At 42.5% G+C, this 27479-nt stretch overlaps 1 long non-coding RNA gene across 1 annotated transcript; it reads left to right on the top strand.

Moving 5' to 3' along the window:
- The first annotated feature begins 133 nt into the window (after positions 1-133).
- On the top strand, positions 134-27479 carry LOC129623074 (uncharacterized). The gene is made up of 2 exons (XR_008700332.1): positions 134-1646; positions 26280-27479. It is a non-coding gene; the product is annotated as an uncharacterized LOC129623074 (long non-coding RNA).

Genomic DNA, 27479 nt, shown 5'->3' with positions numbered 1-27479 from the left:
GTGTCCGACTCTTCGTGACCCCATGGACTGCAGTCTACCAGGCTCCTCTGCCCATGGGATTTTCCAGGCAAGAGTACTGGAGTGGGTTGCCATTGCCTTCTCTGATATGGACTCTTGGTGGCCCTTAAATCACCAGAGGCCTCTAGTTTCAGAGAGAATCACAACAAAGCAGTGTGATACAAGCAGTCCCCAGCTCCAACAGAGGACTGCTAGTCACAGTAACACATTTCTTAAGCTTCTCCTTTCCCTCTAAAAGCCCCTAGCAAGTAAGCTAGGGCCTGAGAAGCAAGAGGCTGGCGGTGTCAGAGCCAAGTCTTATCCCCCACACCCAACACACACAGACACACACACACACAGAAGTACACACTCCAAGCCTATCCTGGGGAAGGAGAGAAGAGCTTTGAATCCCTTATGAGATTAGTTTGGAGAGGTTTTAATATCTAAAAGTGATCTGAGAGATATCAGATCTGCCTACTATGACACTAAGGGATGGAGAGAATGATTGGACAGGACATGGTTGAAAGCAGTAATAAAAGGAGATATCAAGCCTTTTTCTTATGTATCCTTCAGTTTGAGGGTTTTCAAATAAACTGGTTACCTAAAATATTTATTTAGTGCATAGTTTCTGTAAATTTTAAGTGTAGAAATAAAATAACACCATGGAGGGAAAAAGATATAGGCAAGAAATTTCACCTTTTTCTAGCTTTATCCTCTGAGGATGTTTCGTCTGTCCCTGAAAAGGACACCTTGGCAGCCTAGGGTCTCTGAGCACTGGGCAGGGAGACATGAACCCGGGGCCCTGGCTGCAGCGGTGGCACAGCTGCGGGCTCTGTGAAGCCCCCCTGCCTCTATGGTCTGGTTTCCTCTGCATCAGTGGCATCCCAGGTGCTCCCAGGATCCCCTCGACTTGCTTGTCAGTGACTCATAACCTGATCTTTGTAGGGACCAGAGCATGTGAAACACATCAAATGTAGGTTCAATACAACTCCAGTAATTTTCCCACATAAAACACCGGTTATGTAAGTAAGGAGAGTCCTTCACTCCAGAGTTTATGTGTTTCTCTAGAGGTCAGATTAAATCTCTCTTACGTTCCAAAGTGGAGAATGGACATTGATGATGTAGCAAGAGCCTGGTGTGGTGGCTGTGGGATGGGCAACCTGGGAGCCCTGAAGTCTCCACCCATCAGCCAATGGATCCTGGGAGCTGGCAGCAGGCTTCTTCACCACAGCTGTTTCGCCATCTCAGTATTAAAGGATGCGAGGAAATACACTGAAGCTCCTGTTGAAGGAGATGCTTATGGCGTCTTTATTTGCTCCTTAGAAAGTTTTTTAAAAGGTTATTATTAGAAGAAAAATAATAAAGAAAAATTTTAAATTAATTATTAAATATTTTCCATGTATGATAAGATACAGATAAAACTAGAACAGCACTCATTTACCTATACTCAGGTTTTTAAATGAACATTTGGCCACATTTGCTTCCAATTTAAAAACAATTAAGAAAAGGCAGGCAGGGAGGCAGGAAGGCAGGTAGAAGGAAGGGAGCCAGGAAGGGAAGGAAGAAGGGAAGGAAGCAAGGAAAACATCTAATTGCAGTTGAAATGCCTTCCCAGTCTCATGTGAGAAGATAATTACCACTCCTCAAAGGTAGTAACTTTCTTATTGTTCATGCACGGTTTTTCCTGCTCACATTTTTATATTCTTTCTACATATTTGTTTATGAGTATGTGTTTTAATATTTTACATAAAGGGTATCCTACTGAAAATGATTTTTTGTAACTTGTACTTTTCATATTCAGTGTTACCTTTTAGATTAATCTGTGTTGAAATAGGTAAATGTTATTTATTCATTGTAACTGGGCAAACTATTTCATGTATGGTGATGAAACCACAGTTATCTCTTCCACTCTTGGAGGATGGTAACCTTCCAACCTATTCACATTACAGCGAATGCTGCAGTGGGCACCCCTGTGTTGTATTTCCTTCAGTATCTGAGCAGCATATACCTGAAAGGGAAACTGACTTCTTGAAGGGTATGAGCGTCTTCTACATTACTATTTAGCAGATATTAAAAACTGCTCTTCTGAGTTATCGTGCAGGTTTATACCCCAACAAGTAATAGAGCAGAGTTCTTGTTCCTCAGCATCCCTGCCAACTTTTGGTATTACCAAACATTTGGACTTTAGTAATTTTGCTAAGTGTGAAATGGTATCGATCTCATTTGTGATTATCGTTGGCATTCCCTGATCACTGTCAAAGTTGAAGATCTTTTCATATGTTTATTAGTTTATCAAGGCTACTCTTTAAGTAGCTGTTTATAGCCTTTGATCGCTTTTCCATTGGGTTGTGGCTATTTTCTTACTGATTTGTATTTCGAGCTATGAATGCTCTCTTTGTTGAAAATATGAGTTGTATGTATATTGTTTGTTCCGCTTCCTGCTGGCGAATGTGGCTGTCCTTCTTGTTGGAGTGGTAACAACTGAGACTTGGGTTCAGATATGGGGATGGAGAGAGAGTTAGCTCTTACTTGGCTTTGATTTTTGGTTGTTCAGGTGTATGCCAAAGCACTCATCACTAGCTCCAGCCCAGCTCACTACAAGTACTGCAGGGAGATTCGGGGCCCAAGCTGCTGGTAAAAAGTTACCTGTTTTTGTTTTCATCTCCGTGTACCTCATAGGAAAGGTAGTATTGTTTAGGAGAGCTTGGGATCCCAGTATCTGTGTTTCATGGCTCCCTGCATTCAAATCACCTGACGAAGTTCTAAAAATAATATTTTGGCCTTACCATAAAACCATTTAATCAGAATTTCTGAGGCTAGATTCCAGGAATCAATGTTTTAAAACTTTCCAGGTGATTCTAATGTGCAATCAGGGTGCTGAACTATTGCCTTAGACAGATACCATCTTCACCATGTCCCATGAGTATTTCTAACACTTTGAAGTCAAGACACCTGCCCTCATTAAGGCTTATTAATTAGCTTTGGGGATAGGTTGAGTTCTTTATGCAGATATGAAAAAACTATTAACACATGTATTTTTAAATGCCCAAGAGACTGATTTTTATGTGATCCAACAAAGCTTCCAGATCTCATGCAGTGTCAAGGTCAATAAGCTAGAGGGTCCTGTATTCCCACTGCCCACCCCCTCCATTATTTGATCTTTGTTTGGTCTCCTTGAAAGACAAAGATGCTCAGTCTGTAGCATTTTTGCAGCTGGAAGGGTGGTCCCTGGAGCCTGAAGACTTCATTTTATTCTGAGGTTTGTAGTCATGACCCTGCAGGATTTACAGTGTTTTTGTGTCCTAATTACTCCCTTCTCTATTTTCCAGTGAATCCATCAACTCAAAATCATTTCCACTGTGTTTTGGTTCCATGGAGGGTCCTTTGGCTCTGACCACCTTAGATCCCATTCTCCAGGGCACCTATGAGCTCCCCTCAGCTGCAGAGCCTTCTTGAAGGTTAGGCCAGAGGCCTCCTGCACACATCACAGGGGAACGGATGTTCTTGGGTGATGCTGGGTCTCCATGGACAAACTGTTGCCACATTTGCCTCTCAGTCCACTCCATCCCTCTCTCTAGGGCAAGAGACATGGTTTCCTCTTTGCATTGGTAGACTCTTCAAATGCAGTCCCAGAGCTCCTTGGGGTACATGGGCTTGAGATAACTGGACTGTTTCTAAAAAGACATGTGACTAAACCCTTGAAAGGAAATGTCTGCCGATGGGAACGACTAGGCTCTCCCTCCGTACTGTTTGACACTGCCAGGTCAATTACAGGAGGCCCACAGGGTCACTTTCCCCACCAGCCACCTCCCAGGGTCTATTCCTCCCTCAACAGCATTAATTTAAAAATTCTACTCAGCCACACTATTTAGCCTCTTCCCATGCTAGGGGCTTTTCCTTGATCTCGTTTTCCACTTCATTTGTGTTTTTTTTTTTTTTTTTTCTTAAAAAAAAATGTTATTCTTTACCTCATGCTAATTATTTGCTTTGAGACTTGAGTTTCCTTTAAAATTTTTTCTCGATACTTCCTTCAGAAGGCTTATCCCACTCTGTAACCATTGGTGTTGCCTCAGAAGGATGGATCTGGAGGGGATAACAAGATTTTCACTTTTTATTAATAAAACCTTACTTTTTTAATATGGGCACATATTACTTCAGCAATTAAAATTATTTAAAAAATAAATTCAGTCATGAATAAAACTTAAAGCGCATCCTTTGGAATGTATGCAAACCCATTATATATGTTTTATGATAAACGTATATGTACATATATAAATACATGCATATAAATATGTTCATGCTTATAAAGCACTTAGGACACCACTGAGCACCTAGTAAAAACAAATGTGTGCCACCATTTAAGGAAGCAAAGTGAAAATGAAATTGCTCAGGCGTGTCTGACTCTTTGTGATAGCATGGACTATAGCCCACCAGGCTCCTCCATCCACGGAATTTTCCAGGCAAGAGTACTGGAGTGGGTTGCCATTTCCTTCTCCAGGGGATCTCCCTGACCCAGGGATTGAACCCGGGTTGAACCCGGGTCTCCTGCACTGTAGACAGCCACTTTTACTGTCTGAGCCACCAGGAATGCCCAAGGAAACAAACGGTTTGCCCTAAATCTGTATATGAAAGGAAATTTTGAGTTAGGGGTGAAAATACAGTGCTTAGCCCAGTATGAAGCCTGTCATACTGCTGACGGATACATTCCGATGTTTTCTTTGTTCTCATTTGAGAAACTGGAATGAGTTAAAGTCAAGGAGCATGCTGAGGTTTAACTCGTAACATAGTTCCAAAGTGACACAAGGCATGATTTAAAGCCAGACAGCCTCCCCAGGTTTTTAGTTCTTAGTGGAAGTTGTCGTTCTTTGATTGATGACACAGGACTAGGGGTTCTGAACACCCATTGTGACTGACCCAGGGCCGAATGCAGCCAAGCAGATGGTTTGCTATGTTCTCCATACTTTTTCTGGTCCCAATTTAAACCCTTGAAGTTAAGTAGCTATGAGGTTGATCTAGGATGAACCCATCATCCACTGCTCTGGCCCCGAATCATCTGGGCTATTTCCAGGCCAGATCAGAACATCCTGAACTTTGAGAGTGACAGTGGACTTTGGGCCTTGACCAGAGCTTTGGTCACGTACAGAACTGGAGTTGGGCTCTAAGCTAAGATTCATTGGAGGTGGGAGGCAAAGTCACCCTGGAGCAGTCACAGGTGGGTTGGTCTGAATCAGACAGATTTCTGCTTAGACTACTGCCCAGCAGGGAGGTCAGGCTGGACCTGCTCCGACCCCAGCTCGGTGAGTTCAGCAAACTCTGAGTCAGCTGTTGTTTTGGCCCAGTTGAACTGGTATCAGTGTGGCTCTTCTAAGTTAGTTTTCCTTGAAGGCAACCAAAAATAGGATAAAATTGCATTTGCAGTATATTTTTTGCAAATAGATTTTTCTGTTCTTTTTCTAATACTCTTAGCTGCATTTCTTTTTTATTATAAAAATTTTCTGAATATTAAATAAACAAAAAACTGTAGGGGCTCTTGCAAAATTAACAAAAAAAAAGTGTAACTTGCCTTTTTTGGAATGAGAGATTCTTCAGGGACTTGTGAAAAAGTACAGGGTCTTCTTTCATGTTCATAGGCACTAATTCAAAGAATTCAAATGTTCATGGATCAATAATGCTACAACTATTATAACTTCTGAGAGAATTCACCCTGCTGGGGTTTCTTTAAGGGAGAATATTTTTATGAGGCTTTACTTCGATGGGCGAGAATTAAGTGTGGATTCATGATTGCTTAGGGAGGGGTAGTTTGGGAACTTTCCTGATGACTGCATTCAGAGTGAGGAGCCAAGTCCAGCCCCTGGGGCCACAGAGTCATGTCCTTCCGGCTGTTCTAACTGTGGAGGGAAGTCCAGGAGCACCTCCCGTCCCTTGACAACTGGTAGGGTGGGGACCAGTCAGAAATACAAAGCGAAAGTACCAGAAGCTCCTGCCATCCATGTCCCAGGCTTAAATTCTTACTTGGCTTGTTCAGTTTCTTTTAGCCCCATGGGTTCCCTGGGGCTTTTCTAAAGGGATCTGGCTTTTCTAAAGGGATAGGAGTTTATTTATAATGACTTCAGGACAAAATCAGTCATGCTGGAAGTGAATTGTATGTAGGTTTAATATCTAAGATATTTAAGTATGTCAGTTTCATTCTCATTTCATGTAAGTTCTCTGAAGACATATCCTGGCCAAAATATTGATTGTAATATTTCCACATGGCCTGAGTACTTCTATTTTTTATTAAGAACAGATGTGCTCCTGGTTGGAGTGTGAGTCCCCTTATAAGCTGTGTATACTTGATAGCATAGCAGAAATTCAACAAATATCTGTAAATGAATAAAGAATAAAGGATAGATTCCACTGTGTTTTGAAGCATTTATCAAGGGCTTGTGTGTCCATGTATCAAGTGTCTTGATCAGACACAAACAGCTACCCCTAAATCTGGCCAGTCTCAACCTCATGCATGGTGTGTCATCCAAACAGGAGAACACCGTTCTCCTTGCTCCTAATCTAATGAGTTATTCTTGAGCATGACTTCAGGGTGTATTTCCATATTATACAATAGAGTTATCATATCTATATCAGGGTTTCTCATCCTGGGCACTATGGGCATTTTGAACCAGATAATTCTATGTAGAGGGGACTTTCCTATCCACTTTGGGATGTTAGCAACCTCCCTGGCCTCTATCCACCAGCTGCTGGCAGGACCCACCTCCCTAGTTATGACATCCAAAAATGTTGCTAGGTTGCCAGATTTCCTCTGGGGAAAAATCAACCTGTTAGAAACCATGGATCCATATAAAAGAATAATATATGGTTGTACCACCTTAAGCAATATTAAAATCACAGGAAAAACCCCAATAACCCTTTGTTGTTGTTCAGTAAAGGTATTCTGTAATATTCTGCTGCAAGAAACACACTCAGTGGACTTTTCTCTGAGAAGCAAGGCTTCTGTTTAGGGAAACAAAAAAGTGTTAGGACAGAGATGTGTAGTTATGAAACTTACCCCCAGAAAAGCATATTTGACTTCTTTTGAAACAAATAGAAAAATGAAGACCCAAAAAGTTATGAATGCTTCACATTAATAAAGTTAGTAATTAATAAAATAATAGTTGAGAAATGAATACAAGAAGGTAAGAATAGAAAACAGATACCTCTGTCTTTCTGCTCCAATCTCCCTTTCTCTTCCCAGAGCCCAAGACTTTCAACATTTTTCATTTCAAGGAAGAAAAAAAAAAGTTTACAGTCAGGAAAGTTTAAGCTTTACTTAGGGAGAATTGGAAAAGACAAAAGTGTGAACTCAAGGTGGCAAACAGGGTGCCGACTTGAAGTTAATGCCAGTTCCAAACAAATCAGAAGAAGGCCTGGGCTTTGCTTTCATGAAGAGAGTTTGAGACTATTTCTTATTTACCTCCCCTCCCTAGGAAGGCAGAATCTTCTTTTCCTCATGGTATACTGGCTACATATTTTGGAGATTGAGCTGTTTTTAGTTTAAATCTGATTGAATTTTCTCTCCTGGAGGGAACTTACTGTGACGGGTTTTTTTGGCCAACAGCTCTGTCCCGCCTTTGTTGAGGCTGACCTGTTGTGGTGATGCCAGGGACTCATTTACAGCCTTTTCCCTCGGTACACAGGGCGCCCACTCTTCACTGCACTATCCCGTTGTTCTGGAGAGAACAGTCCGGCCTTTGTCCTGCTGCTGAGGTCCCTGAATGGATTCAGGTTTCTGGTGAAGTGGGGGCCCGTTGTTACAGTAGTTACTGTCCTCTCCTTCAGAGGTGCCTGCGGATTTCAGCTCCTTTCCTTACTGAGCTGGCTCTTGAGAAAAGTCCTCAATGTGTTTGATGTCCTGAAGCTCTTGTGGCTCTTTATCTGAAAATGTAGACATTTTGAAGAATTTCTTAGCCTTTTCTTAAGCAGGCTTTTTATCCACTGAATGACTCTCTTTATGTGTCCCAGCCACTAACACCCTAAAGTTCAGAGGCATACAAGTAAAAAGAGACATTTGTATGAGGAACAAAATATTTCAGGACAACAGAATTTTTCATTATTTGTGACCTTTCATGACATTTCCCCTCTTACCATATTTCCATTTGTTTCTTAACTCATGTAGCTGCAGGCATTAATTCAGCAACAGCTGTATGCACAATACTTCATTGGGCACAGTGTGGGATACAGGGGTCCCTGGGAGGAAGGGGATCATAGTGGCCAAGATTTCAAAATTTGGGGATCTGAACATGTGCTGGGATTTAGAAAAGGCAGAGGAACCAGAGATCAAATTGCTGAATCATCAAAAAAGCAAGAGCGTTCCAGAAAAACATCTCCTGCTTTATTGACTTTGCCAAAGCCTTTAACTGTGTGGATCATGACAAACTGTGGAAAATTCTTCAAGAGATGGGAAACCAGACCACCTGACCTGCCTCCTGAGAAACCTGTATGCAGGTCAAGTAGCAACAGCTAGAACTGGACATGGAACAACAGACTGGTTCCAAATTGGGAAAGGAGTACGTCAAGGCTGTATATTGTTACCCTGCTTATTTAACTTATATGCAGAGTACATCATGAGAAATGCTGGACTGGATAAAGCACAAGCGGAAATCAAGATTGCCAGGAGAAATATCAGTAACCTCAGATATGCAGATGACACCAGTCTTATGTCAGAAAGTAAAAAAGTACTAAAGAGCCTTTTGATGAAAGTGAAAGTGGAGAGTGAAAAAGTTGGCTTAAAGCTCAACATTCAGAAACTAAGATCATGGCATCCGGTCCCATCACTTCATGGGAAATAGATGGGGAAACAGTGGAAACAGTGTCAGACTTTATTTTGGGGGGCTCCAAAATCACTGCAGATGGTGACTGTAGCCATGAAATTAAAAGACTCTTGCTCCTTGGAAGAAAAGTTATGACCAACCTAGACAGCATATTTAAAAGCAGAGACATTACTTTGTCAACAAAGGTCCATCTAGTCAAAGCTATGGTGTTTCCAGTAGTCATGTATGGATGTGAGAGTTGGACTATAAAGAAAGCTGAGTGACGAAGAATTGATGCTTTTGAACTGTGGTGTTGGAGTAGACTCTTGAGAGTCCCTTGGACTGCAAGGAGATCCAACCGGTCCATCCTAAAGGAAATCAGTCCTGAATATTCAATGGAAGGACTGATGCTGAAGCTGAAACTCCAATACTTTAGCTAGCTGATGCAAAGAACTGACCCATTTGAAGAGACCCTGATGCTGAGAAAGATTGAAGGCAGGAGGAGAAGAGGAAGACAGAGGATGAGATGATTGGATGGCATCACCAACTCAATGGACATGAGTTTGAGTAAGTTCTAGTAGTTGGTGATGGACAGGGAGTCTGGCGTGCTGCAGTCCATGGGGTCACAAAGAGTTGGACACAACTGAGTGACTGAACTGAGCTGAACACATGTCAGCTTTGCCTCTTCTGGGCTATGTAATCTTGAGCAAGTCCTTTAACCTGTCTTAGCCTGAGTCCACAGCTGAAATATCAGAATACTAACAAAATCTACCTTATTGAGTTATTGTGAGAATTAATTGAGATATGCTGGCAAAGCACATACTGCCATGCGTGAGCATCTTTTCATTGCTCATTTGATACTAATTTTGAAAAGAAAGCAACTTGTGGACCAGAATAGAAGAAAGACATTTATGCAAAGAATTATATCATGTGGTAAAGAACAATACATTCTAGGAGAAGTAGAAAGGAGGGTATATCAGCAGAATAAATAACACTAGCTACTATAATGTACAAGCCTCAGGCCTGTGGTTTTGCATGGTAGGGATGGCTTTCCTCCAGGGGACTGGGTGGTCCTTGCTTCTTCCAACTTGTGGTCTTCTAGAGCTTTCGAATGATTCACTTCAAGGTACATAGGAAAAAAGACAAGGAAAGTAGAAAGGTGGGTAGGGAAAAGGAGGGTGTGTGCATGTGAGATACTGCTTGGGATGTTTTGTGGCTAGGTATGTCTTTATTGATGTGTGATAAATTGTTCCAAGTTGAGTAGCTTAAAACAGAACATTATCTCTTTGGTCAGAAATTCTGGAGCAGCTTAGCTGGGTGGCTCTAGCTTTGGGACTCTCACTTGTCAAGATTTGGCTGGGTTGCAGTCATCTGAAGACTTGAATGAGGTTGGAGGAGCCTCTTCCAAGACAGCTCACTCACATGGCTGTTGGCAGATGGTCTCAGTTCCTTGCCATGTGGACCTTTCCATTGGGCTGTTTGAGAGTTCTTACAACATGGCAGCCGGCTTTCCCCAGAGCCAGGGATCTGAGAGAGAACAAGGAAGAAGTTCTCACACCTTATGATCTAGTCTTGGCAGTTGCATGCTGCCATTTTTGCTATATTTTTCACTAGAGGAGAATCACTAAGTCCAACCCACACTCAAGGGGAGAGGAATTAAGCTCCAGTTTTTCAAAGGAGTATTGAAGAATTTGTGGACCAAATATATAAAGAGCACAAAGCTCCTGAAACCCTTGAAATTTGCTAAGTGATAAGAGCAAAGTGAAAGGAATGTCTTTTATTTATAAGAAGCCCCTTTCAACCGCACCTGAGCTTATTTTAATTTTTAATGTGGTGTGGATTTTTTGAAAGCCTCTGAGGTTGAGGGGCTGGTTGCCAGGGGAACCAACTTTCAGCCTCATTCCTTTCAATCTCCAGTCAAGGGAGAAGGGCTAAAAGTTGTGTTAATCACCAATCATGGCTATAGGATGAAGTCTCCATAAAAGTCCCTAAATTATGGGGTTCAGAGAGCTTCCTGATTGGTGAGCATATCCATGTGCTAGGAGGGTGGTACAGCCCAACTTCACAGGGACAGACACTCTGATGCTTGGGACCCTTCCAGTCCTTGCCCTATGTATCTCTTGATCTGGCTGTTGATCTATTTTGTTTATAATATTATAAACTGGTAAATGTAAGTAAGTATTTCTCTGAGTTCTATGAGTCATTCTAGCAAATTATCAAACCTGAGGAGGGGGTCATGAGAACCCCAATTTATAGCCAGTCAGTCAGAAGTGCAGGTGGTAACTGGGACATGCAGTTGGTGTCTGAATGAGGGGGCAGTTTGTGGGACTGAATGCTGACTCCAGGTGGATGGGGTCAGAACTGGTCAAATTGCAGGATGCCCAGCTCTTTTGGGATAAAACCCACACATTTGGTCACAGAAGTGATTAAACTAGAGGAAAGCAAGTTTTCTTTCACAGCTTCTAATGCCTTCTTTGCTCCTCAATACCTGTGTGTCCTTGGGCAACTTAGTCTGTTTCAGCTTCAGTTTCTCCATCTGTGTAATAGGAACAATAATATATCTTTGAATAGGTATTAGGAGGATTTGATAAAACATGCATAAAATATTTAGGGCAGTAAATGGTAGCTCCAATGATCAATGGAGCCTTTTTATGGTGAAGGAAGAAACAGGCTGAGAGAGTTTTTAACAACTTGTTCCAAATCACATAGTAAATTAGGAACTGGATTAGAAACCCACATTAGAACCTCGCATGAACAAAGGCATAAAGGTCAGAAATATCACCTGGGCCTGGACCAGAGGTGGCAGAGGAAGATTTGGGCAGAGTGGGGCAGGGCAGCACCAGCCCTTGAAAGCAGGAGACCAGCTTGAGATGGTGGAGAAAGAAACAGCAACCCACTCTAGTATTCTCTGCTGGAGAATCCCATAGACAGAGGAGCTTGGCAGGCTACAGTCCATGGGATCACAGGAGTCTGACACGACTTAGCAACTAAATCACGCACCACCACCAGCTTGAGATGGAAGCTACTCAGTTCTCAGGTAGGGTGGTGGTCTATGCAGACTTACTCTGAGGTTGGGTTGCAAATAGATGAATGATATAATTAATACAATAGACTTTGAATCAGGGCTAGGAATACAGTCATTCAGCCACCATACTCAGTGGAGAAAGATCTACTAAACAGCAACCAGAGTCTTTTCATGATTCTCAATCTGTAGTCAGGGAAACAAGGAGACTAAAAAAGACATTACCAAAGAAACACTGTTTTGAAAATATCCATAAAGGAAAGAGGGGAACTAGCTACGTATTCTGTGCCCACGTTCCCATGGCAGCACATGTCTGAATAGGACATTACACCCCAAAGCATGGGCATAATTGTGTGTGTGTGTTTGTGTGTGTGTCAAGGCAGGTATGGACAACCCACACCCAGCTCACATGAGTTGCAGTTGGGAGAAGGGGTGATAAGCATGTGGTCCCCTGTAGTATTCCTGTGGGTGAGGAATCCCCAGGAGCTTTTATTTTTCTTCTAAAACCCCCCAAATGTATACTCAAACCCAAACTTCTTTTCTGAGCTCCAGACCTAAATCCGACCTGCTTAGCAGACATTTTTATTTTCTTTGAATGTCACACAAACATCTCAAATTTCACATCCAAATCCAAAATCATGATTAAGAGCCTTTTTCTTATTAAACTGATTTATTTTTATTTTTTATTGAAGTATGGTTGATTTACAGTGTTGTGTTAATTACTGCTATACAGCAAAGTGATTCAGTTATGCATATATCATTCTTTTTAATATTCTTCCCCATTATGGTTTATGCTAGGATACTGAATATAGTTCTCTGTGCTATACAGTAGGACCGTGTTGTTTATCCATTTGAGACATAAAAGCTTACATCTGCTAACCCCATCCTCCAACTCCATCCTCCCCAAACCCCCTCCTTGGCAACCACCAGTCTTTTCTCTTAAGTCCATGATTCTGTTTCTGTTTCATAAATAGGTTCATTTGTATCGTATTTTAAAATCCATATATAAGTGATATCATATGGAATTTGTCTTTTTCTTTCTAACTTACTTCACTTAGCATGATCTCTAGTTGCATCCATATTGCTGAAGATTGGCATAATATTTCATCCTTTTATATGGCTGAGTTTAAACTGATTTTTAATCTAGTCTTCAGTATCTTAGTAAATGACACCACATCCATTCAGGTATTCAGTCCAAATACCTGGACATCATTTATGTTCTTCCTTTTACTTCACCAAGTCCTGTATTCTCATACCCCAGATATAAGCGGCCGTCTTCTAATAATCTAATCTCAGAAGTGACATACCATCGCTTCTGCTGTGTTCCGTTCATTAGAAGTGAGTCAGGAAGCCCAGACCACATGCAGGGAAGGGGGATTCCACATTTGGGGGCCATTTCAGAGGCTGCCCACAGCACTCCCACCACTGTTGGAGCAGGTTCTAACCCTATTGTGCTCCTCCAAGCCCCACCAGGATCTTCCTTCCCCTCATCCATGAGGCCTGCTGGAAATAGGGTGAATACTTCTTTTGGAGTCCAGTGGTTGGCAAAGGCCTAACAATGCTCTGCTGAACTGAGTTGAATTGTCCTCTCTAAGCCCTGGTCAGAGTGTATAAACTGTGCTGATCGTTGGGACTAAACTGAGGAGCTTCTTGAGCTTGTATCTCTTATGGCAAATGAGCTGTGGAGTAGCATCTCAGAAGTCATTTGGGGTGAGTAGAGGAAACTGCTGGAACCTGGGGTCTTGCCTGTGAACAGATGGAAGGTGTTTTGGGTGGGGGTCAACTGTGTGTTGTCATGGAAGGAACTGAGGACATGGAGTCAGCTGAACTCTGGAATCACAGTACTCACTCACTGAGGGACCTTTGGCAGTTTGTCTTATCAATATATTAGCATCTGAGATTCATCACTGAAAGAAACGTAAGATCTACCTTTACTATTGTTGTGAGAATCAAAGGAAGCATCTGGCATGTGGAGGCCACACATTTATTTTCCTTCCCTCCCTTCTCTTCTCAATCAGAGAGTCTCAACCTTTAGAGTCTCAACAAGCTGCCTGGGAGATTGCCAGCCTTATTTCACCCCCAAGAATCTGATCCAGTAGCCTGCAAATGGGACCAAGAAACCAGCATATTTAGATAGGGCCCTGGTGATCGATGAGGTGACCCAACAACCACACCTTGAAAAACAGTTTTCTGGAGGACACTGGAACTAGAGAAAAAAATAGAAGTCAAAGGATGAGGTCTCAGATGAATAGCAGGGGTCTTTTTCTGGCTACTTTATTATCTGGGTGGATGAGGAGAAATTGTTAGGAGCAGCCAGGCTACTTTCCAGGGATGTCGGTCACAGTGACCTGAGGCCAGAAACCATGTTGATAGTAGAAGCCTGGTTTTTAAGCTCAGTCAATGCAGTCTCCTTGTGTAAGGCCATAGGAGGAAACTGAGGGCCCCAGAAGTTGTGCGTTACCCAAGTCTAGAGGTGTTCATTTGTGACTTGATGTGTTCACTTATTCATTCATAAAATGAATGGCCTATTACATTGAAGCTTATATAAAAATACAGTGCAGGTTCTCTGCCCTCAAAAACAGATGTTATAACAATTTGAATCTCTATAAAGGATAACAGTATAGAATGGAGGAAAGTATAAACCGGGCAGTAGAAGGAACAAATTATATAGTTGCAGGAATATGGGAGTGTGTGAGTGCTTGTGTGCTTAGTCGACTCTCTTCTTTACGACCCATTGGACTGTAGCCTGCCTTGGCTTGCCTCTATGTCCATGGAACTTTTCAGGCAAGAATACTGGAGTGGGTTGCGTTTCCTTCTTCAGAGGATTATACCAACCCAGGGATCAAACCTGAGTCTCTTGTGTCTTCTGTGTTGCAGGCAGATTCTTTACCCCCAGAGCCATCAGGGAAGTCCCGGAACACAGAAGCTGTGGGTCCAAAAAAGATTTACTAGAACCCTCGGCAGTCAGCATGAGACTTGGAAAGGGGATTTGATTTGAGTAGATAGTGAGGGGAGGGCATTCCAGCTTTCCACCTTCAGCGAATACCTCTTTCTTGTGTATTGTTTTGTGAGTTATTGCATATCCTTTGGTCTGTTTTTATATGTGTTACTACACATTGTTGTTATTCAAACTTTACTGTTAATTGTAATATGTTCTGTTTTGGGAAAAAGCTAGGTGCTGCTATATTTCTTCTTTCTAGACAGTATTTTTTGGTAATTTCACCTGCATGTTTTCCCAAGTTAGAGTGAATTTCTAATGTTCTAAAAAAAATTTATTAGCATGTATAAAGCTTCTGATGTGACCAATTAATTAAGGAAGAATTAAAATTGCAGTATATAGTTTTCCTTTTCAAAAACTTTTTAAACTGCTTCCAGGCCTGCTTAGGTGCTGGCCCAGCACGCTGGATAAACTTGTATAGCCCCAGAGCATGTGAGGTGAGATTTTCCTCAAGAATGAGTCACACTGGCTATCCGGTCTTGGTGACCCAGAGGAATATTATCACCACAAAGCCAGGAAAGTTTTATCTCTAGAACTTTCTGCCACACAATGACAACCCTAATTGACAGGATTAAACTACAGACCGTTGCCAGGCACCAGAATGATAAAGTCAGAGTGTCTCCCAGCCTGATTTTCAAATCAGGTAAAAAGAAAGAGAGAGCCAAATTCAGCCTGTCTGCGTCCTGATGCCGCCTAGGTCTCTGAAGAGCTCTGGTCAATTACATGGGGCTTCATCGAGATGTTGTTAAAGAGAAAAAGGACTGACGTGTTTACCTCCTGTTACGTGCCAAGTGTTGTACAAATGTCAGTCCTTAAACCATACACCTGCTCTGTGTTTAAGTATACTCTCTCCCTTCTTTACCTCTTCTTCCAACAATCCCATGGGCAGTACATATTCTTAAATTAAGAGTTAAAGGTTAATTGCACATTGACACAGAGCAGTCACTAATCTATTTGACTCCAAGGTCCATGCCTTTCTTCATCTACTACACTATTCAGCCCCAACACCAAGCCCAAGATGGCACACATCAGTGTACAGATATAAACAGACATATAGATTGTCCAGAAATATTGGGAGATATGCACTTCCATTGAGGAAGTAATGACTGTGAGTTTTCCAGGAGAAAGAATACCCATAAAACCTTGCAATGCAGTGATCTTAGGAGTGTGCTGGAGCATCTTGTATTGGCTTGCTAGACTTGTTGTTTCAGTTTTCAGGAATTTTGTGAGCAAGTTGTTAACACAGCCATTATTAGAAATATGTAACCATTAAATAGATCTTATTTAAAAATGTCATTTTTACAACTCAGTGCTTCCTAATATTTTATTATATTCACTATTAACCTCTGTTCTTGAGGTAGAAATACTGTATAATGGTATCCTGCTGTGTACACTTCTTCCCAACTGATATGCAGTGATGTTTGTTGATAGCTTGAAGTTGGCTATGGGAGTTATACCACACTATGGAAATCAGTAAATATTGGGTTGGCAAAAAAGTTCGTTGGGGTTCGTAACATGTTATGGAAAACTTTAACAAACTTTTTGGCCAACCCAGTATTATAAACCAGGGCATAGTTTCTCCAGAAGTCAGTTGTTATACATTCACCAACCACGGGGCAGTAGCCATACAGGTGTTGTTATGAAATAAAAGATTCATAAGGACTAATGAATATCATCCACTGGCCACTCCATAGAGACCTGGTTGGGAAGTCAGAAGAACAGAAAGTCTGGAAAGTTGGTGAGCTGAGTAGTAAAGACTCCTTATATCAGAAGAACACTTGGTCTTTCACACAACTGCAGCACAAAGATGCTTGTGTGAGCTTGACGGTGGCCCTGAAAGGGAGAGCCTGTGCCTCATTACTTGTGTTTACAGTAACAAAAGCCCTGGAGTGTGTTTAATATTCTGCTTTCTGGGCCTCAGTGCTAATGGCCAAGAAAGGGCACCCCTGGCTGGTGAGGTGTGTGGTCACATACTCACAGCAGGTTGTAGAGCATGGTATCTGGCTGACTTTCTTTAGCTCACTGTGTTTGGCTCCTGATGCTGGGCACTGCCAGCCCATTGCCCCAAAGTATGTGCACTGGTTTATTCTGGGTAACTGTCACCAAAGGTCAGATTTAAACCTCCATGGAAATAAGGTATTTGGAAGTGAGTCAGAATAATTGGGAAGGGGTTCAGAAACAAAACTCATGGTCTCCAATGTAAAGTCATTCCTGTACTCTAGTGCCAAGAGAAGGGACCATAAAGTAAACTTGAAATTTTAGGATAAATATGGTCTTGGTTGTGGTGGTGGTTTAGTCGCTAAGTCATGTCTGACTCTTGCAATCCCAAGGACTGTAGCCTTCCAGGCTCCTCTGTCCATGGGATTCTCCAGGCGAGGATACTGGAGTGGGTTGCCATTTCCTTCACCAGAGGATCTTCCCAACCCAGGAATTGAATCCTGGTCTCCTGCACTGCAGGCAGATTCTTTACCAACTGAGCTATGAGGGAAGACCCAACTATGGTCTTAGGGATCCTCAAACTTAGTAAGTAGATACCCATGACAGGAACGTAGGTAAGATTTCTGTGGATATTATTTCTCTTCAATTATGTTTGTAAAAAAAAAAAATTACCAAGTGATTCATATCACTGTAAAAATTTTGAACAATATTTGAGATTATAAAGCTGAAGGGAGTTGCCTCTTTATCCTAGCTTTCATGGAATAATCACAATATGTATCCCTCCAGAACTTTATCTCAGAGAAGGCAATGGCACCCTACTCCAATACTCTTGCCTGGAAAGTCCCACGGACGGAGGAGCCTGGTGGGCTGCAGTCCATGGGGTCGCGAAGAGTTGGACACGACTGAGCGACTTCACTTTTACTTTTCACTTTCATGCATTGGAGAAGGAAATGGCAACCCACTCCAGTGTTCTTGCCTGGAGAATCCCAGGGATGGGGGAGCCTGGTGGGCTGCCATCTACGGGGTCGCACAGAGTCAGACACGACCGAAGCAGCAGCAGCAGAACTTTATCTACACACACACACGCACACACACACACACACACACCCTGCTACCTACCTATATAATTTGAAAAATTTTAGGTAAAAAATAGGATCATACTGTCTCCATAAATATTGGATAGTTTGGTGACTTGTTTAGTTCACAGTATATCTTAGACGATCTGACCCATGCTTTTGGTGTGCATTAGAGAATTCAGTCATGTCAGATCAGATCAGACCAGTTGCTCAGTCATGTCCGACTCTTTGCGACCCCATGAATCGCAGCACGCCAGGCCTCCCTGTCCATCACCAACTCCCGGAGTTCACTAAGACTCACGTCCATTGAGTCAGTGATGCCATCCAGCCATCTCATCCTCTGTCGTCCCCTTCTCCTCCTGCCCCCAATCCCTCCCAGCATCAGAGTCTTTTCCAATGAGTCAACTCTTCGCATGAGGTGGCCAAAGTACTGGGGTTTCAGCTTCAGCATCATTCCTTCCAAAGAAATCCCAGGGCTGATCTCCTTCAGAATGGACTGGTTGGATCTCCTTGCAGTCCAAGGGACTCTCAAGAGTCTTCTCCAACACAACAGTTCAAAAGCATCAATTCTTTGGTGCTCAGCCTTCTTCACAGTCCAACTCTCACATCCATACATGACCACAGGAAAAACCATAGCCCTGACTAGACGAACCTTTGTTGGCAAAGTAATGTGTCTGCTTTTGAATATGCTGTCTAGGTTGGTCATAACTTTCCTTCCAAGGAGTAAGCGTCTTTTAATTTCATGGCTGCAGTCACCATCTGTAGTGATTTTGGGGCCCAGAAAAATAAAGTCTGACACTGTTTCCCCATCTATTTCCCATGAAGTGATGGGACCGGATGCGATGATCTTCGTTTTCTGAATGTTGAGCTTTAAGCCAACTTTTTCACTCTCTACTTTCACTTTCATCAAGAGCCGTGTTAGTTCCTCTTCACTTTTTGCCATAAGGGTGGTGTCATCTGCATATCTGAGGTTATTGGTATTTCTCCCGGCAATCTTGATTCCAGCTTGTATTTCTTCCAGTCCAGCGTTTCTCATGATGTACTCTGCATATAAGTTAAATAAGCAGGGTGACAATATACAGCCTTGATGAACTCCTTTTCCTATTTGGAACCAGTCTGTGGTTCCATGTCCAGTTCTAACTGTTGCTTCCTGACCTGCATACAAATTTCTCAAGAGGCAGATCAGGTGGTCTGGTATTCCCATCTCTTTCAGAATTTTCCACAGTTTATTGTGATCCACACAGTCAAAGGTTTTGGCATAGTCAATAAAGCAGAAATAGATGCTTTTCTGGAACTCTCTTGCTTTTTCCATGATCCAGCGGATGTTGGCAATTTGATCTCTGGTTCCTCTGCCTTTTCTAAAACCAGCTTGACCATCAGGAAGTTCATGGTTCACATATTGCTGAAGCCTGGCTTGGAGAATTTTGAGCATGACTTTACTAGTGTGTGAGATGAGTGCAATTGTGCAGTAGTTTGAGCATTCTTTCGCATTGCCTTTCTTAGGGATTGGAATGAAAACTGACCTTTTCCAGTCCTGTGGCCACTGCTGAGTTTTCCAAATTTGCTGGCATATTGAGTACAGCACTTTCACAGCATCCTCTTTCAGGATTTGAAATAGCTCAACTGGGATTCCATCACCTCCACTAGCTTTGTTCGTAGTGATGTTTTCTAAGGCCCACTTGACTTCACATTCCAGGATGTCTGGCTCTAGGTCAGTGATCACACCATCGTGATTATCTGGGTCGTGAAGATCTTTTTTGTACAGTTCTGTCATGTCAGTGTACCATAATATATTTAAAGAGTTCTCTATTGAAGAACATTGAAGTTTTCTTCAATGATATACAGTTAAAATTATATAGTTGATAATCATCCTTATAAGTATGTTCTTGTTTATAGTATAGTTATTTCTGTAGGATAGCTTCTAAGAAATAAAATTGTAGGGTAAAAATGTATGTGCATCTACACTTTTTATTTTGTCAAATATCCCTTCAAAAGAGTTGTTCCTGTTACATTCCCATGACCTTAGGGTAAAATATGTACCCACCCCCCTTATCCTCACCAACATTTTATATAAGCAGTCTTAAATTTTGGCTCAACTCGGGTGAAAACTTGTGTCTTGTTCTTATTTTACAATTATTTGACATTATTTACACATTTTAAAATATTTGTCCTTTGAATTCCCTGTTCATGCCCTTTGGCTTTTTCATATTTATTTGAATACAAAATATTCATTTTTTAATTTTATTTTACTGATTTGTATGAGTTCTTTATATAGAACTTTTAATATCTTTATGTATTAAGGAATATATTAATATTTTGTTATATGCTTCCAAAATTTTCTCTCTGCCATTTATCTTTTATCTTTAGTAGAGCTATATTTTTGGCCATATTAGCATTTAACATTTTTTGTAGAAAAATCTCATCTGTTCCTTCTGGGTTTGGGGGCCTTGTTATGGATTTTTTTTTAAAGGCTGATAAGGGGAAGCCTTAAAGTCTGACTAAATGAATGTCATAAAGTAATAGCCAGGATTTACTTAATACTTCACTAGATAAACCTTAAAAAATGTTTTCCAGGTAAGATTAAGAAATGTTTTTCACAGCTCAGGGAAGAAAATGCTGAGTAGAAAGCTGCACTGAGCCTTCTGTGCATGGGAGTGGAGCGAGGGAGGCAAACAGGACCCGGAAAGGTGTCTTGGTGTATTCATTTCATCTCTGGAGCCAATATTTAGCACTGCCGTATTCTGTCTTTATTTGCCACATTAAAAGAAGAGAAAGAGAATGAGAAGTCTGTCAAGTGCTCTGCATTTGAAAAGTGACCACTTTTTCAAGGCCAGGCCCATCCCAGTTTTCTCTTTCTGACACACAGTTGAGGATAATGTATGACATCCTTCTAAAGGGACCAAATTGGGAACTGGTTGATGTTTCAGTTCAGTCCAGTTGCTCAGTCATGTCTGACTCATTGCTTGCCCATGAACTGCAGCACACCAGGCTTCCCTATCCATCACCAACTCCCAGGGCTTGCTCAAACTTATGTCCATTGAGTCAGTGATGCCATCCAGCCATCTCATCCTCTGTTGTCCCCTTCTCCTCCTGCCCAATCTTTCCCAGCATCAGGGTCTTTTCTAACGAGTTAGTTCTTCACCTCAGGTGGCCAAAGTATTGGAACTTCAGTATCAGTCCTTCCAGTGAATATTCAGGACTGATCTCCTTTAGGATTGACTGATTTGTTCTCCTTGCAGTCCAAAGGACTCTCAAGAGTATTCTCCAACACCACAGTTCAAAAATGTCAATTCTTTGGCACTCAGCTTTCTTTATGGTCCAACTCTCACATCCATATGTGATTACTGGGAAAACAATAGCCTTGACTAGATGGACCTTTGTTGGCAAAATAATGTCTCTGCTTTTTAATATTCTGTCTAGTTTGGTCATAACTTTTCTTCCAAGGAGCAAGTGTCTTTTAATTTCATGGCCTCAGTCACCATCTGCAGTGATTTTGGAGCCCCCCAAAAATAAAGTCTCTCACTATTTCCATTGTTTCCCCATCTATTTATCATGAAGTGATGGGACTGGATGCCATGATCTTCGTTTTCTGAATGTTGAGTTGTAAGCCAGCTTTTTCACTCTCCTCTTTCACTTTCATCAAGAGGCTCTTTAGTTCTTCTTCACTTTCTGCCATAAGGGTGGTGCCATCTGCATATCTAAGGTTATTGATATTAACCCTGGCAGTCTTGATGTTCTAGCTTGTGCTTTATCCAGTCCAGCATTTCTCATGATATACTCTGCATATAAGTTAAATAAGTAGGGTGACAATATACAGCCTTGACGTATTCCTTTCCCTATTTGGAACCAGCCTATTGTTCCATGTCCAGTTTCTAGCTGTTGCTGCTTGACCTGCATACAGGTTTCTCAGGAGGTAGGTCAGGTGGTCTGGTATTCCCATCTCTTGAAGAATTTTCCACAGTTTGTTATGATCCACACAGTCAAAGGCTTTGGCTAAGTCAGTAAAGCAGAAGTAGATGTTTTTCTGGAATTCTTTTGCTTTTTATATGATCCAGTGGATGTTGGCAATTGATCTCTGGTTCCCCTGCCTTTTCTAAATCCAGCTTGAAAATTCATGAGTTCTTGGTTCATGTATTGTTGAAACCTGGCTTGGAGAATTTTGAGCATTACTTTGCTGCTGCTGCTAAGTCGCTTCAGTCATGTCTGACTCTGTGCGACCCCATAGACGGCAGCCCACCAGGCTCCCCATCCCTGGGATTCTCCAGGCAAGAACACTGGAGTGGGTTGCCATTTCCTTCTCCAATGCATGAAAGTGAAAAGAGAAAGTGAAGTTGCTCAGTCGTGTCTGACTCTTAGTGACCCCATGGACTGCAGCCTATCAGGCTCCTCCATCCATGGGATTTTCCAGGCAAGAGTACTGGAGTGGGGTGCCATTGCCTTACTTTGCTAGCATGTGAGATAAGTGCAGTTGTGCGGTAGTTTGAACATTCTTCGGCATTGCCTTTCTTTGGGATTGGAATGAAAGCTAACCTTTTCCAGTCCTGTGGTCACTGCTGAGTTTTCTAAATTTGCTGTCATATTGAGTGCAGCACTTTCCCAGTGTCATCTTTTAAGATTGGAAATAGCTCAACTGGGATTCCATCACCTCCACTAGCTTTGTTTGCAGTGATGCTTCCTAAGGCCCAGTTGACCTTGCACTCCAAGATGTCTGATTCTAGGTAAGTGATCACACCATTGTGGTTATCTGGGTCATGAAGATCTGTTTTGTATAGTTCTTCTCTTCTTAATATCTTCTGCTTCTGGTTGATATTTAAATTCTTTAAATGGAAATAAACAATGTTGTTATTTTGAAAGGAATTAGCCAGTCTCTGAGAAACATAGGGCATATGTATTGGTTCTCTAAGCATTATTTTGCCTTTACTTTAAGTATTAAAATCCTTATGCTCCTTTTGCCCTGGGATAGTTTTTCTTTTTACTTGAAATTATGACCAAATGAGAATGTACCAGCAGTTATTAAATATCATTTCTCAAGTGGATAACTCAAATCTAATTACTCAAAATGCCTTCTATTAAATAGGGCTCCCAGTAGATGGGTATATAATTGCTGGAAATAGCTCATAATAGAATGAGAAAGAAGAAAAGACATTCACTTTCAACATTTAGGATTGTATCTGTAAGAATTATAGTGTAGAGCAAGAAATGCTTAGTTTAGACAAGACTGTAAAACCAGTTACTATAGAGGATAAGAAAAAGAAAAGAACATTGCAGGAGGCATGTTGTGTAGTAAAATACAAGTTAAGATAATTGGAGAGGAAGCGAGAAACACTACACTTGTGATGCAGGTGTCTGTATGCCATTGCCTAGGCACTGAGCAGTAAAGAAGGCGAACTTGCTGTCTTGCACCCAGAATGAAGTAGGACCTCATGGGTATTCCTGAGACTTGATGTGGAAACTCACTGCCAGGAATGGAAGGACAAGCGTTGCCCAAGAGAAACAGACTATTAGGAAGATAAAATAGGAATAGAAATTTAAAAATCGAGGACGGCACTGTGCTGATGAATGTCTGGGTACAGACAAGGGGAGGGAGGGTTGGTCAGAAGCAGCCCAGAGCTTGGCAGCACCCACCCAACTTATTGGGCAGCTTCAACTGTTTGATTATTTTGCTAAGTCTCCTTAGTCCATAGACATATGTGTAGGTCACAGATGCCATACTAAGGAGTTCTGTCTTCATTTGGTGAAGAGCTGCCTAAATTTCTGAGGAGAAGATGGCCTGTTGGGGTGCTGTATTTAAGAAGACAGAGTGGAGATGATTCTTTGAATTAGGGCAGCAGCAGTGGAAATCCGAGAAGCACTGATAGAGCACCTATTGTATGCCAGGCAGGCTACACAGTAGGCCCCGCAGATGCAGAGTATAGAGACAAACACCAAGTATGAGCTACAAAGTGACACCCAAACTGGAAAACAATGGGATGTACAGAAAGGAACAGTTTGTTCTGCTGGGAGTTGAAGGGGGAGCCTCAGAGAGGGTGATAGCTGAGCTAGGTCTAGGAGGAATCAGAAACATGTTACAGACGTGGGGGATGTGAGAAGGCGTGGACAGTCCAGGCCAAGGAAACAGTGTGAATAAAGGCACAGAAGCTTGAACATTCCTGGCATATTCTAGAAAGAGCGAGTAGCTCCAGGTCTGAGTGCAGGTCATTGGGCTGGGGGATGGGTGGATGGGGAAAGGCTACCTGGCTGTGAAGATCCTATAAGTTCTTCTGGCAGCAATGGGGAGCTTTTAGAGGGTTTTTAGCAAGGCTGAGACTGATCAGAATCTGCAAAGACCAAACCTGGCCGTACTGCAGAGTATGTGCAGGGTGTGAGAAGCTAAAGACAGGCAGATCAGTTAGGAGACCATTGTCTTTAGATGAGTGAGCGGTAGATCCTGAGCTAGGAAAGGAAGAGGTAATGGAAATAGAAGATAGGAAACAGATGAAATAGAACTTGGTGACTAACTGGAGGTGGAACATGAAAGTTTCTGACCTACTGGGTAGCTGATTTTGCTGTTCATCTAAAGGCAGAAATGAGGGACGGGGTGTATAGGAGGCAGGGACGAGTCTGAGTTGGGACATGGTGAGTGTTCCAGTTATCTGTGGCAGTACAGTGAATGAATCCAAACACGGTGACACAGGATAACGATCACTTTAATATATAGTTATACGTGGCTCATCTGCTCCTGATCTTCGGCCTCCGCTGGAGACTGGGGATGACTCAGATGATTGGGACAGGAAGAGCTGGAAGGGCAGGAGCCACTTCCAAGATGAGCTTTCTCCTGCTGTTTCTGGCACCTTAGTGGAGGAGACTGGAAGGCTGGCCTCAGCCCAGGCTGGTACAATGCCTGCATGTGCCCTTCACGTGGCAGCCTCGGGGAAGTGACTTCTCACGCGGTGGCTCACTGTGTCAGTGGACAGTGGGCTTTAATGACCTAGCCTTGGAAGTTTGATGTCATCACTTCTATCTTGGTCTGTTGCTCTAAGCAGTCACATGCCCACTTAAATTCAAGGCGAGGGGCCACAGTCACCTCTCGATAGGGAGAGTGTCAAAAAGTTGCAGGCTATGTTTTGAAACTAAATAAATAAATTTGAGAGAATAAAAAACAAAAGGACAAATGTGAGACACTGATGGACTCTACAGATCTCAGCAGCTGGTAGAATATTAGGTTAAGGAGGAAGGAAGACTTAAAGCTGAATATGCATGTCAAAATTTCCCACATTATAACATTATTGCTAGAATCAGAGGGCAGATTGGAATCAGACTACCCAGGTTTGAATACCAGCTCCATTGCATGTTAGCCATGTGATCAGAGACAAGCTACGTAATATCCTTGTGCCCCATTTTCCTTATGTTATCCCATTTTAATGGGTGTAATAATAGTAACCTACTTCAAAGGGTTGGTGAGGATTCCAGTAAGACCTGTGAAGTTCATGGACCAGTATCAGGCACATCGTACCTTCAATGCATGTTAGCAGTTACTGTTTATGAAGCATTCCACATGCATCATCTCACTTATTCCTTACCAGGACCGTCTGATGTATCTGTTCACATTATCATTGTTTAACAGCTGAAGGTGGGAGAGGTTAGGTGACATTTGCAAGGTCACACAGCTGGCAAGTGACTGAGTGGTAACTCGGAAACCTGCTTTCCTGCTTGACTGGAGTTGGCTGTTCCCAGGCAGCCAGCACAACTGCTCCCCAGGCAGAAGCCTCAGGCCCACTCCTGCGCCCACCCACACTGTGGGATTCGCTTCCTGGCAAAGCCACTGTGTTTCTGGCATTGATGTCGTCCTCCTGGGAGATGCCATCATGGCTGCCTAGGCCCTCGCCCACCGCCGGCATGTCTGATATTTACTAGAGGCGAGACGCGGACAACTGTGACAGCAGGTGTGACTCCTGCTGCTTGAAGACGGCTTGAAGTCTCCAGACTGTTGCATTTGCTCTGGAGTCGGAGTCGGGTGGGGTCAAGCCAGTGGGAACTGGTAACTGGACGCTTCAGTGTGCCTCTGCTCCCTCTGAACCCAGCACCAGAGCAGATGCCGAGCCCAGATGTTCCTGCCGCCTTTCTGGGCACAAATGGCTGTGGAGGTTGGGGGCTCCTAAATAAGATGGGCCTGCCTTTCCCTGAAAAACCCAATGCAAGCCAGCACCCTGGGGAATGCTGGCAGCCTCCAGCGGCGGTCCCAGCTGGGTGGTCCCTCTCATGCTTTGGAGCCTCTGGCCTAGCTCAGGCCTTTTCTTAACCTCAACTTGCCCCATCTTCCTTATTTGGGGGGCTCAAAATCAAACAAGGAAATACTGAGGACAGTGGTGGGTTTTTTCTTCCTGCTTGAGCAGCCTAAAACATCTGTGAGAAAATGAATCTTAGCCCATAAGAGACCCTGAAACTGTGGGGAAAGGAATAACAATGTCCCCTGCTTCCTGTTAAAGGTCGCCCTCCAGGCCCTGAGGAATTTTTCCTGAATTACAAAGGAGGAGCAGATCAAATGCCTGTCATAACACTCTTCAGAAAACAAGGAGCAACCAGAAGTTTCCATTCATCTAAGGAATCTTTGAAAATCCTGCCTTGGGTGGAGTGACATTTGGTAACAATAAAAACAGTCCCCTTGGCAGAGGCCCAGGGCACAGCCGGAGCTGACCAGTGGCCTGTTCCTCCAGGGGTGGGGCCTCACCTCTTCATGCTTCCAGGAAGTTCCCAAGAACGTCAGGAACCCTGTCTGGTCTTGCTGGGTCCCAGCCCGCCCTCCACCCAGGCTTCCTGTCCACCCCCATCACAAGAGAAGGCACCTTTAAACCAGCGCTTTCCTCTTCTAAAGGCCAGTGAGGCTTCACCTCTCCTCAGTGTAAGCAGACTGGAAGGAATCACCAGACAGAGCGCCTCACAGATTCATATTTTCAACAAGTTATTTGGGTTCCAGCCCACTTCAGATCCTGAGGGGTGGAATCCTAGATGGCAAAACCAAAAAATTACCATGTCAGCTGTGCGGCAACTGGTCTGAGTGAATACACTTGCTACTCTTCTCTTGATGGTTTTGTGTTTTTTTTTTTTTTTTAAACAAAGCTCTAAAATAACAACTAATATTTCAAAACAAAATATGTGCTTTTAAATGAATATGCAAAGTAATTTTTATAATTAACATCTCGTGATTCCTACAACATTTTTGTAGAGGTAATAGGAGATTTTATGTCCTTTTCCTCCTTCTCTCTGAAAAATGTAATTTTGCTGTCTTTTTATAGCTGGCAGCACTGAAATATAAGACTGAAGTAGCATAGAATTACCAGGTGTTTTTGTACTGTTGAATTTACTGGTAGTGATGTTAGGAGCAAAATGAATAAAGGAACTTCCCACTTGACCATCCAGCAGTGGGACACCCCTCCTTGCCATCACTGAATTCTTTTGTCTAGCAACTTCGGCATGATTGATGTGATGAGAAATGTCAGCATGACACTGATGTAAAACACTCTGGCCTAGGAAGGAATGTATTTCATACACACACACACATATATATAAAAATATGCATTCAGAAGTATTCTTTTTCTCTCCTTAAAACAATGCTCCCCTGTAACCATGGAATTGTTCCTAGTTATTTAAACAATTTTTATTTGCCCATTAAAATTTTCATAAAATCA

The sequence above is a fragment of the Bubalus kerabau genome, chromosome 11, assembly GCF_029407905.1.
Source record: "Bubalus kerabau isolate K-KA32 ecotype Philippines breed swamp buffalo chromosome 11, PCC_UOA_SB_1v2, whole genome shotgun sequence".
Taxonomy (NCBI): Eukaryota; Metazoa; Chordata; class Mammalia; order Artiodactyla; family Bovidae; genus Bubalus; species Bubalus kerabau.
This window is presented reverse-complemented; position numbering and strand designations above follow the sequence as displayed.